The sequence below is a fragment of the Physeter macrocephalus genome, chromosome 14, assembly GCF_002837175.3.
Source record: "Physeter macrocephalus isolate SW-GA chromosome 14, ASM283717v5, whole genome shotgun sequence".
In the NCBI taxonomy this organism is placed as follows: domain Eukaryota; kingdom Metazoa; phylum Chordata; class Mammalia; order Artiodactyla; family Physeteridae; genus Physeter; species Physeter macrocephalus.
In genome coordinates, this window is record NC_041227.1 from 24,313,141 (window position 1) to 24,328,106 (window position 14,966).

Below are 14,966 nucleotides of genomic sequence, written 5' to 3' on the forward strand. Positions count from 1 at the left end.
GCAGCCTCATTTTTTGAACAAATGGATGATTTATTTAACCGCTTTCCTGCTGATGCGTGTTTGGGTTGTTTCCATTCTTCTTTTTTTTTTTTTAATAAATTTATATATTTTATTTATTTATTTTTGACTGCATTGGGTATTCGTTGCTGCGTGTGGGCTTTCTCTAGTTGCAGCAAGCGAGGGCTACTCTGTTGCGGTGCGTGGCCTTCTCATTGCGGTGGCTGTTCTTTTTGCGGAGCATGGGCTTTAGGCGTGCGGGCTCAGTAGTTGTGGCTCGTGGGCTGTAGAGCACAGGCGCACACAGGCTTAGTAGCTCTGCAGCACGTGGGATCTTCTTGGACCAGGGCTCAAACCTGTGTCCCCTGCATTGGCAGGTGTATTCTTAACCACTGCGCCACCAGGGAAGTCCCTCCATTCGTCTTTTCTTATGAACGATGCTGCAAGTGAATTTTATATATATATATACCATTTTGCATGTGGGGAAGTGTATTTATAAGGTAAACATATGGATGTGGAATTGCTGGGTCAAAGAATATGTGCATTTATCAAAGACTATAGAAGGAATAAAGCAAAAAGCCCCTCTGCCCTGTCTCCCATTACTCAGTTCCCCCACTGCCCTCCTCCAGCAGGTAACCCGTGCTGTTAATTTCTTAGTTATCCTTCCAGAGAGTTTTTCCCCCACAGGTAAGCAATACGAATTTTAATTTTTACTCTTTTTTTGTTGTTTACACAGATGATTATACACTATACACATTATTCTTAATATATCTTGGAGATCTTTCCATGTCAGTACATAAAGGGACTTCATCGTTTTCTGTGGCTACAATATATTCTGATATGTGGATGGGTTATAACCAGCATTTACAATTTTGATAAATAGTGTGGGTATTAGTGTTCTCCAGAGAACAGAACCAGCTGTGTGTGTGTGTGTGTGTGTGTGTGTGTGTGTGTGTGTGTGTGTGTGTGTGTTTAAAGGCAAACAGGCAGACGGATTAATTGATTTCAAGGAATTGGCATATGCAGTTGCGTGGTCTGAGCAAGTCTGAAGTCTGTAGGGCAGGTTGGAAGCTCTAGGGCAGGAACTGAAGGTAGAATTGCGGTCCACGGGTAGAATTTCTTCCTCCTCGGGAAAGCCTCAGATGCGCAGAGAGAGAGAGAGAGAGGGAGGGAGGGAGAGAGGACTGATTTATTTTAAAGGATTGGCTCACAGGATTGTGGAGGCTTGGTAAATCTAAAATCTGTAGAGTAGGCTGGCTGGCTGGAGACCCAGGGAAGAGTTGCAGATCCAGTCCAAAGGCAGTCTGCTGGCAGAATTCCTTCTTGCTGGAAGGAGGTGGAGGAGTCCATCTTTGGTCTATTAAGACCTTCAACTGATTGGATGAGGCCCACCCATATTACAAAGGGGAATCTGCTTTTCTCTGGTTTAAAGTCTACTGATTTAAATGTTAATCTCATCTCAAAAACACCTTTATAGAAACATCCAGAATAATGTTTGATCAAACATCTGGGCACAGTGGCTCAGCCAAGTTAACGCACAAACCAAACCATGACAGTGCCAAACTGACCTCTTCAGAGATTGTTCCAATTTATATAAGATTACTGCCCACACGTCCCAAAGAAGAGCATATCGCTGCCTTTGGACAGAACTTCCAAATGTGTCCATGAGGTTTCATGTGCCTGATACCATAGGAATCTAATATAAAAAGAATTCACAGAATGTCAGAACAGGAAGCTACCTAAAGTGCAATCTAGTTAAATCCATTTGCATTACAGATGGGGAAACTGAGACTAGAGATCGAAACTGGCTGCTGGCCAGTGGTCTGTGCTGCCTTATGAACCATGGTGTCTGCTTGGTTCAGAAACGGGATCCTGAGAGACCTGAGGGGGATCAGCCCAGCGAGCAGTCCAGCGTTGGTCCGTGTCAGATGCTCTGCGAGAGCTGTACCTGGATCCCCTGGGCGGATTCTGACCAAGGAGCTCCTGGCCCTGCCCAGTTCAGGCTCTCCTGCCCAACTGGACCGGTGCAGTGGTTTTGTGATGGCCCCTCCCCAGTCTTCAACTTCCCAACTTCTACAGCCTGGCCTGGCCCTACCTGAGCATTCTCACGTGCGAGACTCATGTCGGCCGACAGATCGAAAGGCTCACGGTTCTGCTGGGGGCCCGGGTAAAGTGCAGACTTCCTGCACACCAAGCCCCATGGTCTGGCCCTGCCTGTATCTCCCAGGGCTCCGTCTCCCATGCCTCCTGGCGGCGTCCTGTACAGCAGCGTCTGGTCCGCCATGAGGCCATTTGCCTCTTCTCCCCTCGGGCTGCAGTGCTTCCCCCATGCTTCAGGATGTACGGTCAGGACAGGTCTGAGGGCCTCCTCTGACAGCTCCAGGCCTCAGGTCTTCTTCATATCTCTGCGGCAGGGGGCCAGGAGTGCAGGCTGTGGAGTCAGACTTCTTGGGTTCTTTTCCTGGCCCCTCTGCTCACCGCCTCTGTGACCTCAGGCAAGTGCCTAACCTCTCAGAACCTTAGTTTCCTCGTTTTAAAGTAGGTATAGTTCTCACCTCACAAGGTTATTGGACAGATCACTTAGCACAATGTCTGCTCAACTGGTGGTGAGCTCTTCATTATGAAATTATTGTAATTGTTTCCAGAATTCTCTTTCCCACTAGCATGTGAGCTTCTTGGTAAGAGGCTTTTCAGCTCAATAACCCCAACACCTGGCATCAGTCAGCTGTACTCCTCCCCACCCGCATCTGGTAACAGGGTAATAGGCCCCGTTGTTACTTGAAATGAGGCTGTGTAGACCCTCCATGCAGGACTGTTAACAAACCTGCGTGGCTTTAGAAAAATAAATCTGGGGAAGTTGGTTTCATTGTTGGTCAACTCTAACATGGATTAGAGATAAGTCTTTACCGTGAGGGGGCTGGGCTGGGCACCCATCTTCCAAAAGCAGTTGAGTGCCTTGCTCACAAACATTCTTGGAGCGCCTCCTATGGGCCAGAGCTCCACTGGGCCCTGTGGGAGCAGGTGATAAGCTGTGCACACAGATAGATGACCCTTTCTTTTCAGCGACCTTATATCTGTGCAAGAGGAGGTTATATCCTCAGTTCCATTTGCTGTAGTTCACATCCCATTATGAACTCCAGGAACTACTTCGGTCCCTTGGTTGTATTGGAATTTTGTCACAAATACAGTCTCTTGAAGCAGGAGCATTGATCAGGGCCATGGACTGCGGGGCAGGGATTTTGACGCAGTGCTGGCAGATTTGAGCAGATTCTTTCCTACTGTTAGCACTTCATCTTTGTACTGATCCCCTCTTGTTCCTATTCTGCTTAGAAATCTGCTGTCCATTAGCCTAGTCTTTGGCTGCAGGTTATTCTTATTTTATATTTTATTTACTTTTGGAGCATGGTGTTCATTAAGATGGCAGTGGTCAGGCCAAGAGAAGATCAACCAGAAATACCTGTATTCTTTCCCTGGAGGACAAAGGCTGTCCTGGTTGGGTTGGGGGAGGCGTTCACTGTTCAGTTCTAACACTGTTGTTTCTTTTTACTCTGGTGGTGTTAAAAACAAACAAGCAAACAAACAGGTGATGAAAGGAGAACCCCCAAATAGTACAAGTGGTCAGCTGCTCCCCAGTGGGACCAGCTGCCTCACATACGAGCATTTGCTAGAGTGTAGAAATGGCCGTTCCAAAAGGCCGCCTAACGACACATATTTTCCTGAGCACATTTGGTCTTTTCTAGATTTTTTAATTTTTTTTTTTTACGTTTGCCGTGTTTCACAAAGGTATTTGAGAATTTCTGTGAAAAGTACTATGGGCAATGCCTGATGGATGATACCTTATACCTGGACAGTACTATACTTTTTTACTTTCTTTTCTTGGCCGTGCCACGTGGCTTGCGGGATCTTAGTTCTCCAACCAGGGATTGAACCCACACCCTCTGAAGTGAAAGCCCTGGACTGCCAAGGAATTCCCTATATTTTGTTTTTTTGAGGGGAGTCATTTTTTTTTCATTTTTAAATTTTATTTATTTATTTTTAATTTAATTAATTAATTTATTTATTCATTGGCTGTGTTGGGTCTTTGTTGCTGTGCGCGGGCTTTTCTCTGGTTGCCGTGAGCGGGGGCTACTCTTTGTTGCTGTGCGCGGGCTTCTCATTGCGGTGTCTTCTCTTGCTGCAGAGCACGGGCTCTAGGCACACAGGCTTCAGTAGTTGTGGCGCATGGGCTCAGTAGTTGTGGCTCGCGGGCTCTAGAGCACAGGCTCAGTAGTTGTGGTGCACGGGCTTAGTTGCTCCGCGGCATGTGGGATTTTCCCGGACCAGGGCTTGAACCCATGTCCCTTGCATTGGCAGGAGGATTCTTAACCACTGTGCCACCACGGAAGCCCAGGAGTCAAATTTATTAAGGCGTAGTTTACATACAGTAAAATTCACCCTTTGGCAGGCGGATTCTTAACCACTGTGCCACCACGGAAGCCCAGGAGTCAAATTTATTAAGGCGTAGTTTACATACAGTAAAATTCACCCTTTATAAGTGTACAGTTCAATGAGTTTTGAAAAATGTATACAGTTGTGTAACCACCACTGTTATCAACATATAAAATATTTCCATCACCCCAGAAAATCCCCTCATGAGTCTTTATAGTCAATCCCCTCCCCTCACTCCTAGTCCTGGTAACCACAGACCTGATCCCTTTCCCCACAGTTTACCTTTCTCAGAATGTTGTATAAATGAAATAATTCAGTATGTAGCCTTGTGTGGCTAGTTTCTTCCACTTAGCATAATGTATTTCAGATTCATCTATGTTATTGACATGTCAGTAGTTTTTTCCTTTTTATCCGTGGCTTGTGTTCCGTAGTATAGATACATCCCAATTTTATAAATCTGTTTACCAGGGACCAATGGAGTAGGTTGTTTCCTGCTTTGGTGATTATGCATAGAGAACAGCATTCATTCCTTCGCACACACCATCTTGTTTGAAGCTCAGGACACCCTGAGAGTTGGGTATAGTTACACCAGTATCTGAGAAAAAGGACACATCACGGGTTACACTGCATGAGGTCACATGGCAACAACTGGAACTTTGGTCTTTTAACTCCCAACTAGAAATGATTTTTGTTTGGTTTTTACCAAGATACAACTCACATTCCATAAAGTTCCAATTAGAAAGGTTTTAACAGAACTTACCTAAATTAAGAAGTATTACAAAAATCAAACCCCCACTGAAACATCTCCATGAATATTTTACTTCTCAGCTGTGTTAAAACAGGAGGAATCTTAAAATATCATCTCTTGATCCAAATGATGCTCTTTCAAACCATGGATAACCCAATGATGAATACAATGTACTAGTCCAAAATAAACTAAAATTAATATAGCAAATAATTGAAAATAATCTAGTATCAGGCAATAAGACATTAGTTATATACATTATGGTGTGTGCATGTAATGGAGGAGCATGTAGCCATTGAAATGGATATTGAAGACAATGAAAGGATCATGGTCATGATGTGTTGCTTAAAAAGTCAGGCTACAAAACAATAAGATCAAGGTGAACCTGCTCTTGTAAAAAATGTTTACATAGGGCTTCCCTGGTGGTGCAGTGGTTGAGAGTCCGCCTGCCGATGCAGGGGACACGGGTTCGTGCCCCGGTCCGGGAAGATCCCACATGCCGCGGAGCGGCTAGGCCTAGAAATAAACTAGTAAGTGGATAAAATGGGTATAAACATAAACATTAAGCAACTGTACTCCAATAAAAACTAATTCAAAAAAATTTAAAAATAAGAGAAAACATTATCAGTGGTTATTTCCAGGTCATGGAATTACAGGTTTTGAATTTTTTCTTCTGTTTATCTTAAGTTTCTAAGTTTTTCAATGTAAGCATCCATTAGTGTGCTCTGTTTATAGAGATAATACATGAAAGGTGTACAGTTAAAAAATTCAAAGAGAACTCCTTCTCTACCCGCCCAGATTGCTAAGAACATCGATTATTTTTGGTAAAAATATATTTTTTTCAACCAAAACAACTAAACTTCCTCCACCCCAACTACCTGAATTATTTCTAGATGCCTTGTCCCTAACGAGGCCCTGGTGACTCCCTGGGGCTGATCTAGGCCCATAACCTGGGCCTTGTCTTCACTCCTCTGGCAGGTGGTCCCACTTCTCCCCGGTGGCCCCTCTTGGGCCAGCTCCTCAGCACTGCTTTTCATTTCTGCTGCACTAGGTCAGACCCTGAGCCCTGACAGGAGGTTCAGAAAAGCTTTAGTCAGATCACTACTTTCATAAGGAGAGGGAAGAGGGCTTCCCTGGTGGTGCAGTGGTTGAGAGTCCGCCTGCCGATGCAGGGCACGCGGGTTCGTGCCCCGGTCCGGGAAGATCCCACGTGCCACGGAGCGGCTAGGCCCGTGAGCCGTGGCCGCTGAGCCTGTGCGTCTGGAGCCTGTGCTCCGCAACGGGAGAGGCGCCAACAGTGAGAGGCCCACATACCACACACAAAAAAAATGTTCCCCTTGATTTGCAAAACCAACATCTATATCCAACCTCATTTTATAACTAGTTCCTTACATACAGCATTTCCATTATTTCATAATTAGTTCTGCACTAGATCACAACAAACACTGCAACCCTATGAACACTGGGTTTCTATCATACCTGGACCAAGACTTTCTTTGTACAGCTTAGGACCGTCCTGGGAAATTTCAATGAATTTTTAAAAATATCTTCCAGGGGAGAGGGGAAGGGGGTTGGGCAGGGAGGGAGGAAGGAAATAGAGAAAAGCTTTAGTCCTTTCCCTCCCAGAGCTTACATTACCTCCTTTGATACTTCCTGCTAATGTGGTAGAATGAGTCTGAGCTTTGGAGTCAGATTTGGGTTCAAATCCGTCTCTTAACCATCTGTGTTCACGGGTGAGAATATTTTGACCTCTTGCTGTGCACGAGCTCCTGGGCTAAGTAGTATGTGGCCTTGAGGAGGGTCGCTTCCCCTCACCTCTCCAGTTCATCTGTAAAATGGAGATAGTGTCGACCTCGCAGGGTAACTGAGGATTGAATGAGCGGCTCTCTGTGGGGCACGGAGCCCCGGGCCTGCTTCAGATCCTGCACTGTCATCCCCTCACTAACTTAGTACCAAGCCTGGTATTCAGAGAAGAGGGGAAACGAAACACATTCATTGGCAGTAGGTAGCCACCTCCACCCATAATATCCTCACCCCGGGACTCAATGAGTGGCTAGACTAGTGGTTCTCAAAGTGCAGTCCCAGGACCCACAGTATGAGCATCACCTGGAAACCCACTAGAAGTTCAAGTTCCTGGGCCCTGCTCTAGACCTACTGGGTCAGGAACTCTGAGGGTGCGACCCGGTGCTCTACGTGGTAACCAGCTCTTGGAGGGTGCCTGTGATGCACGCTCGCGTTTGAGAGCCACTGGGCTGCACCATCCCCTGTGTTTGAGAGACTGCTAACTACATCTTTAATAAACACAGGGTCTTGCCAGCCCGCTGGGCCCCTCCAAGATCCTGCCTCTAACAGAGATGCCTCTGGATTGGGTTGTGGAGCCTTGAAGGCCACCCCGAAGTTCGGGACATCCCCTAAAACATCCTGGCTTCCCTTCGGGAGCACTTTGTGACTCAGCCTTGAACTCAGTGAAGAGTTTCGTACGTACGTTTTCTTAGATTGGGAGGTTCCTCGATTTTTCATCCTGCTGAATGGAGCGGGGCAGGTTTGAGACTTCACGGGTACTTTGGTCTGGGTGGCAGAGGGAAGGGGAGACAGACTCTCCCTTTGTACTCTGGGACTTCCGGTTCAATCAGCGGTTCTCTGAGCTGCCGGCTACATTCCGGGCAGCCCCACCTTCAACTATTCCGCCCCTTTGTCCCTTTGGGGACGGACCCTTATACGTGTTAGACGTCTCCCGTGGGTTTTTGGTTTGGAAGTGCTGGTCCCTGTGACTGTGCACAGGGCCTGGTTCTGGGGTGGTGGGGGCGCCGTAAAGGGGGAAACCGGCCTCTCACCCTTGAGGAATTGAAACCAAGCAGCTCCAGCAACACGCAGGAAGTCGTAAACTGACGCGGACAGGCTGTGAGCGGCGGAAGAGCAGGAGGACGCCCCAGGTGCTGGGGGCTGGGCCGGCGTCAGGGAGTGGTCGCTTTGCCCTAACAGGCCCAAAGAGGGGGGTCTCAGGGCCGCGCCTCCCCGTCACATGGCTTGTGTGTTGAGCGAGATGAAGAAGCTGCCTCTGGCCTCTTTGGAGAGCCCCGTTTACCTACTGTTGACTAAATAAAGGCTTAGAGAGGCTTATGGAATAAGGCTGCTCTCACATCAAAGGGCTATTACAAAACAGCCTGGTGATGAGTTAAGTACAAATGAATCAGAAACAGATGGACTCAATTTCCTAGAAAATACCCCTGGGCTTCAACAAGAAGAGGGAAAGTGCTCAGCCAAAGGCATTGTGGGTTTTTGCTGATCCTAAAATATGCTCAGTGATTTTGCCTGAAACAGAGCCGAGATGTTGGGACTGTCAGGCTCTAAGTCATTAGAAAGTCCAGCTGGAATCCTGCCAGCACATCAAGTGATCCCCAGCAGCCCCTCCCAGCTCTCCTCAGTGGCCCAGGAGGAGACCCCATCGGCTTGGTCCTGCTCTGGGTTTGCAAGCCTGGGCAGAAGAGCCAGTGAGACCTTCCTTTTCCCTGACTATAAAATGCAGGAGTTAATGGAGATGATCTCTAAAGGCGTTTTCAGCATGGGTGTTCCATGAGTAATAATAATGGTGATAATTGCCAACGTTCACTGAGTGGTTCCTTATGCCAGGCACTGCTGCATTAAGGGCTTTACATACCTTGGCTTGTTTTATTGCTTTTAGCAGCCCTGAGTTAGCACTATAATTATCTCCATTGTACAGATGAGGAAACTGAGGCTCAGAGAGTTAAAGAGCTTGCCCAAATGCCCACAGCTGGTATGTGGTAGAGTCTGGATTTTAACCAAGTGATGAGGCATCTCTTGGTGATTTCTAGCCTGTCAATTCCTAGGTTTCTATTCTTGTGGCAACTTTCTAGTTCCTGGGTTGGTACTGAATAGTCTCCTCTCTGCCCGAGGCTGTCCATTCTCTTAAGAAGTCTTTAGAACCTAGCCAAGGTAAGTCAAAAACACAACTTGCCCTTGCTTTCCCTCTGCTCCCCCAGCCTCTTACGTGCCTGTGTTAGATGCTAGGGACGGACAGCCTTGCTCTCAGGGAGATGGGCAGCGACTCCAGGGCAGTGTGATAGATGCCCACTGGAGGAGGTGGGCGGTACATGCCCTAGGAGCCCGGATGGAGCCTTCGGCCCTGTGGGTGAGGCCCCAGCAGGAGTGAAGCAGTCTGGTGAGTGGGGGTTGAGGGCACTGCTGTGGGCAACGGCACTCCCTTTGCAGGGAGGTGGGAAGTCACGTGGTGCTTGTGGAAGAACTGGATGTAGTTTAAGATGAAGGAGCCCCTGGGTGAGTGTTGGGGAACGGGAACAGCAGGAGAGGAGGCGGGAAGATAGTCAGGGACCAGATCCTACCAGGTGAGCCTTAGGACTTGGTCCTAAAGGGAGTCATGGACAGGGGTTAGGCAGGAGAGGGACAGGAGCATCTGTGCCCTGCCTCCCAGCCTGGCCCCCCTCCCAGCTGTCTCCCAGTTCGAGTGGGAGTGGAAGTTTTAAGGGCAGGGGTGTGTCCAGCGCAGCCCATAGCGAGCACTCAATCAGTGTTCACCTAACATCCACCACCCACAGGAAAAGCCAGGTCCCCTGACTTGGGTCAGCTAGAACAGTCTAGAAAGCAAGCATCTGGGCAGTGGTTCTTAACCCTGGCTGCACATGGGGAATGTTTGAAAACCCCTGGCCCTTGAGTCAGGATCTCTGCAGCAGAGCGGAGAGCTGCTCAAATTGTTGCAGTGTCTGGCCAGGGTTGGAATCCCTGACAGCCTTCACTGTGCATCAGACTCTCCCTGGGCACTCGCCCTGCCCCAGCCCAGACCTGTGAAACCAGCGTGGGACAGCGTGGGCAGTGCATCTGTGTTTTTTCACAGGTTTCCTGGGTGATTCTAATGTACATATAATGTTGAGAACCCTTGATCCTGTCACTTCGATATATTTGCCTTGGCTTCTAAAGTAGGTCTAAGTCCTGGTGGGTCAGTGCTGATTAGAGATTGCTCAGAAGGGTGACCCAGGTGCAGCTGGAAACACTTCTCGTGAAGCAGCGATTGTTTGATGACTCTCTGCCACTCTTGGGGGCACAGAGAATAGAAATAAGAGCAGTTTCAGAGTGTCTTACAGAATGCCATCCTACAGTACCCACAGTGTCCTGCTGTCAGGGCGCCTACCTGGCTGGGTGGGGCCAAGTGGCCCTTTACCTGGCCCGACTCCTGGCGACCACTCTCACCCTCCAGGGCTCTTCTGAGCCTCTCTGTCATGAACACCGAATAAGAATGATAAACTCGGAAGATGTATTCTGATCATTCAGCTGCTCAACTTAGGGGTATGGTCAGAGGATAAAGGGACTCGAGTGCCAGCCTCAGGGGTTCTGATTGCACACAACGAGAAATCATTCAGTTCTTCGTGTAACAAACATTTACCGAGGGTCTGTTTTGTACCAAGCATTGTGCAAGGACTTGAGGACATCATGGTGAGTAAAACCAACCTCTCAGGCTTACTCTCCCTGAGGAGACAGGCAGTAGACAGGTGAAGAAGTACACGACTAACATGTAATATGGGTTAGGATGGGAACAATTTTCATGCAAGGATAGGAAATAATGTTGGGGGGGGGGTTCTCATGGTCTCTCCAAGGTGACAAGGAACCTAGTCTTACAGGATGATAGGGAGCCTGACATGGAATGTGGAAAGGAGAAGGGGTGGCATGTGCAAAGGCCCTGAGGCATGCTTGGTGTATTTGAGAAACAAGGAAGCCAGATGGTTGCAGAAGGAGAGCAAAGGGGAGTGTGATGAGGGCCGAGGGTAGCAGGGCCCAGGCACAAGGGGCTGTGATAAAGAATCCAGTTCTTCAGCAGGAGGGCCGCATCGGGGTTTGAGTGATGGGAAGTGAGAAGAACATGGAATATCATCTGCATTTTGAAGATGTGGGCTTTGAGTTTGAACTCCCATGTGACCTGGGGCAAGTCACCTCCCCCTGGGGCCCCCAGTTTTCCTTTGTGGGAGGATTGGCCACATGGTCCTTGTCTAGCTATGTCTAGTGAGGTGTCCTGGGAGCCTCCAGCTGTCTGTACATAAACTAAAGATAAAGAAGTGCCCACTACTGGCGTGGCCGTGACACTGAAAACGCTTTGGAATCTGTGTCACTGTCATTTGTTCATAACTGAGTGAAGTTGTCGCTCTTCTAGACTCAGCTGTCGTCCCCAGGGCAGGTGACCCATAAATACTGATTTACCGAGGCGGCTTTATTTCAAGCTATCCCAGGAGAAATGTGTAAAGTGGCTGGTGGGTGGGGGCGGGAGGGTGGGCTGGAGGCACTGTGGTTGTGGAGCTGGTGGCTGACGGTGGCTGGGGTGAGGGCGGGCGCTGGGCAGGTGTCGTATTTTATGAATGATTTCCTGACAGGTAGAGAGTCTGACTCAGCTGGCAGCCTCCCGTGGGTTGGTGTGTGGGGCCTGCTTTTCCGGAGCTAAATGCTAATCTGCCGGGGGCAGCTGGCTCCAGGGAAGGAAGGGCCTCCAGCTCGGTGGGCTGGGGAGGGCAACTGTGCATCTATGGCGGTTTTTCTCCCCCAGAGCTTTTCTTAGCTTGTCCGGGGTGGGTCGTGGGGAGGGAGCAGGCCTCACCCGGTCTCTCCTCCTCCTCCTCTTCCTTCCCCCCATTTCCTTCCCTCCACACTCCTCCTCAGAGGCCTGCTGTCAGCAGCTTTCAGCTCCACTGCCCGCCTCACTGCCTGCAGCAGATGTGCGCCCACCCCTAGGAGGGGTGAAGGGGTGAAGGCTGCTCCCCAAGAACCCCTCCACCCAGCGGCCCCTGCAGTCGGGAGGCTCTTGGGGGGTGGGGCTGGGGGCCAAGCTCTCAGAAAACCCGGGGCCGGGCCGCAGAAGTGAGGAGGGATTCTGCCCCGAGAATTCCATCCCTCTCTCTACCATTCCCCGCCCACCCCACCCCACCCCACCCCCACCCTCACCCCCGCCCCCGCCCCCGCCCCATCAGGGAAACCATCCAGAGAGAAGCCCTGTGCTTGTGGCCAGCGTCGGGGAGGATTTTCAAGCCTGTCTCAAAGGCTGGCAGAGAATGTGTGTTTCTGAGTTAGGGTGTATTTGCCATCACAGAGGGAGACAGGAAGGGAGTCCGCCGAGCGTCTGACCACCTACAGGGCATCAGGAAGGCCTGTCAGGGGCCCAGGAGGAGCTTTCCATCCCAGGGACACCTTATTTCGCTGAATTCTTAACTACAGTGTTAAGAAGCATCTGTTATTTCCCTCATTTTACAGATGAGGAAATAGGCTCAGAGAGGGAAGTGCATTTGCCCAAAGTCACACAGCAATTAAGTGGGGGAGTGAGGCTTCAAACCAGTCTGCCCAGCCCCAAAGCCATCCCTTACACTTCACTTCCGGCCTCTTGGAGAGAAAGCCTGTGAAGAAAGTGAATTGGGAGGAAGGGTCCCTCTTATTGGTGAGAAGTGGGGGATGGGGGAGTCAGGGACTTGAGTCTAACCTGCCTTGTAATACTGGGTAAACTGTGCCCTTTCTCTGCTCCTCTGTTACCCCATCTGGACAAGGAGAGGTTTAAACTAGCTGCTTTTGAGATCCCTGCTCCATGCCAGAGTTTTCCTCCTGAAACCACCTTGCCAAGGCCCAGAGTTTTGAAAGGGGCTGGACGCTGGCTGGCCTGAGAGTCTTGGCCGGCTGTGGCCACCAGGGCACCTACCTCCCTGTGGGTCTTCAGCTCTCCCTGCGAGGCTCACTCAATTCAGGAAAGGAGAGGCGCTCCTGGCCCCAACCCCAGCTTGGCCTGGAAGGGTTGGCGACTTTGGCCTGCCCAGGCCTCAAAGAACTGGACATGACCCACGTTCTGCCTCTGTCCTAAGGGCTCGGGGAGATGGGACACGCACGCACGCACGCACGCACCCACCCTGCTTCCTCCCTCTCAGGTGTTGATTAGATTGGGCCTCCTGTAATCATCAACACTTGGCAATTTTCAGGCCACTGACTGCAGGCAGTGTGGGCGGAGGGGAGCAGGCAGCCTCTGGAGGGCAGAGGAAATCTAGTTGCTGAGAAGCATCTGGGTCACCGTCTCCTCCTCCCAGGCTTGTCTGCAGGCCGAGTCAGGCTTGCCTCCTGGTCCTGGTCTTTGTGTCACACCCCAGGAAGAGGCCCCACCCTGCTAGCCCAGAGCGGGCAGAGTAGCAAGGGTGGCTGGTGATGCTGGAAATAAGATGGAACCAGTTGGCAGGTTTAAACACATTGGTGCCCGGACGCCCCGTCGCTGTTACCTTGGGGGAACATCTCTGGAACCCACGTGCCAGCTTCCTCCTTCCAAACCTACCCTTACTGCCTGGGGGCCCATGGGCAAGTCGCTCACCCCTCCTTGCCTCGGTTTCCTCATCTCTGAAATGGGGGCAATGGCTTTTCTGGGGCTGTGGGAGGAGTACATGGAGCCAAGTGTGTGTTCTTGGCGCCCATAGTGAGCCAGTTGGTGACAGCCGTCGCTGCTGGGGTAGCTGTTGTTGTGGCAGGCGTGACACCTCGCCCAGTCCCCCTCTTGCTGCTCTGGAATGGAGATGACCACCTCCCTCGTCCCCCCAGCCCACCGACAGTGTCCTGACAGTGTCTTCCGTCTGAGCACCTGAACTGTACTTGCTTTTTTCCACGTCTGTCTCCTGGATGGTGCAGTCCTGGAATTCTGGGGCTGTGCACTCCACAGCCGACACCCATTCTTGTTGGATGGACTTTTTTTTTCTTTTTTTTAAAGAGAAAGGTGAATATATGATCCAATTTTTTTAAAATTTTATTTATTTATTTTTGTCTGTGTTGGGTCTTCGTTTCTGTGCGTGGGATTTCTCTAGTTGCGGCGAGCGGGGGCCGCTCACTGTCGCAGCTTCTCTTGTTGCAGAGCACAAGCTCCAGATGCGCAGGCTCAGTAGTTGTGGCTCACAGGCCCAGTTGCTCCGCGGCATGTGGGATCTTCCCAGACCAGGGCTCGAACCCGTGTCCCCTGCATCGGCAGGCAGATTCTCAACCACTGCGCCACCAGGGAAGCCCCTGGATGGACGTGTTGACAGTCTCAGCAGGGGGAGGACAGGAGGCAGGGCTCGTCCCGCTGGGACTCCTCTGCACTGCCCCCTCTACCTGGGTTCTTCTTCCAGGTGGTGTGGCCACTTCAGAAACCCTGTAGCACCAGGAGAAGCAGAATGTTGGCCTTGGGAAGGAGCCGAGCCGGGCTGGCCGGGCTGCAGCTCATGCAGTTCCTCTTCCTTTCACACCTGCCACATCCTGAGCGGTGGTTTCTGTTCCTTTGTGAGAGCTGATAAACCTGCAAGCCGCTCCCATCGCACCTCCCCCAGCTTAGCTTTCTAGAAGGCCCCAAACCTCGGAGGTGTCTGGTATGTGGTTGCTGGATACCTGCTTATGGGGTGGGGTTTTCTTCCCCAGGCACCAACAAGGTAGAGAGGAGAGCCAGTTAAGTAACAGCCCCCAAATCACCGAAGACACCCTGAAATGCAGCTCTGCCGGCTTCCGCCCTTGAGGTGTGAAGTACTGGGCTTAACAGGGACACAGATCAGAGGTGAAATCGGGGTGAGGAGCTGGGTTCAGAACTCTGGGGGCGCACAATGCTCCCAGCACCTCCAAGCCCCTACATCTTGGTGAGAGCTCTAATCAGCAGGTAGCAGTGAGGGCCAGGACAGACCGTGGGTACAGATGCAGCTGCTGCATGGCTGACTCTGCCTGTTGGGCTACGCTTGGGGAGCCTTTTGTGTGGCCTAGGGCAGTGTCAGTACAGCCTGTATACTCTCTGAGCCCC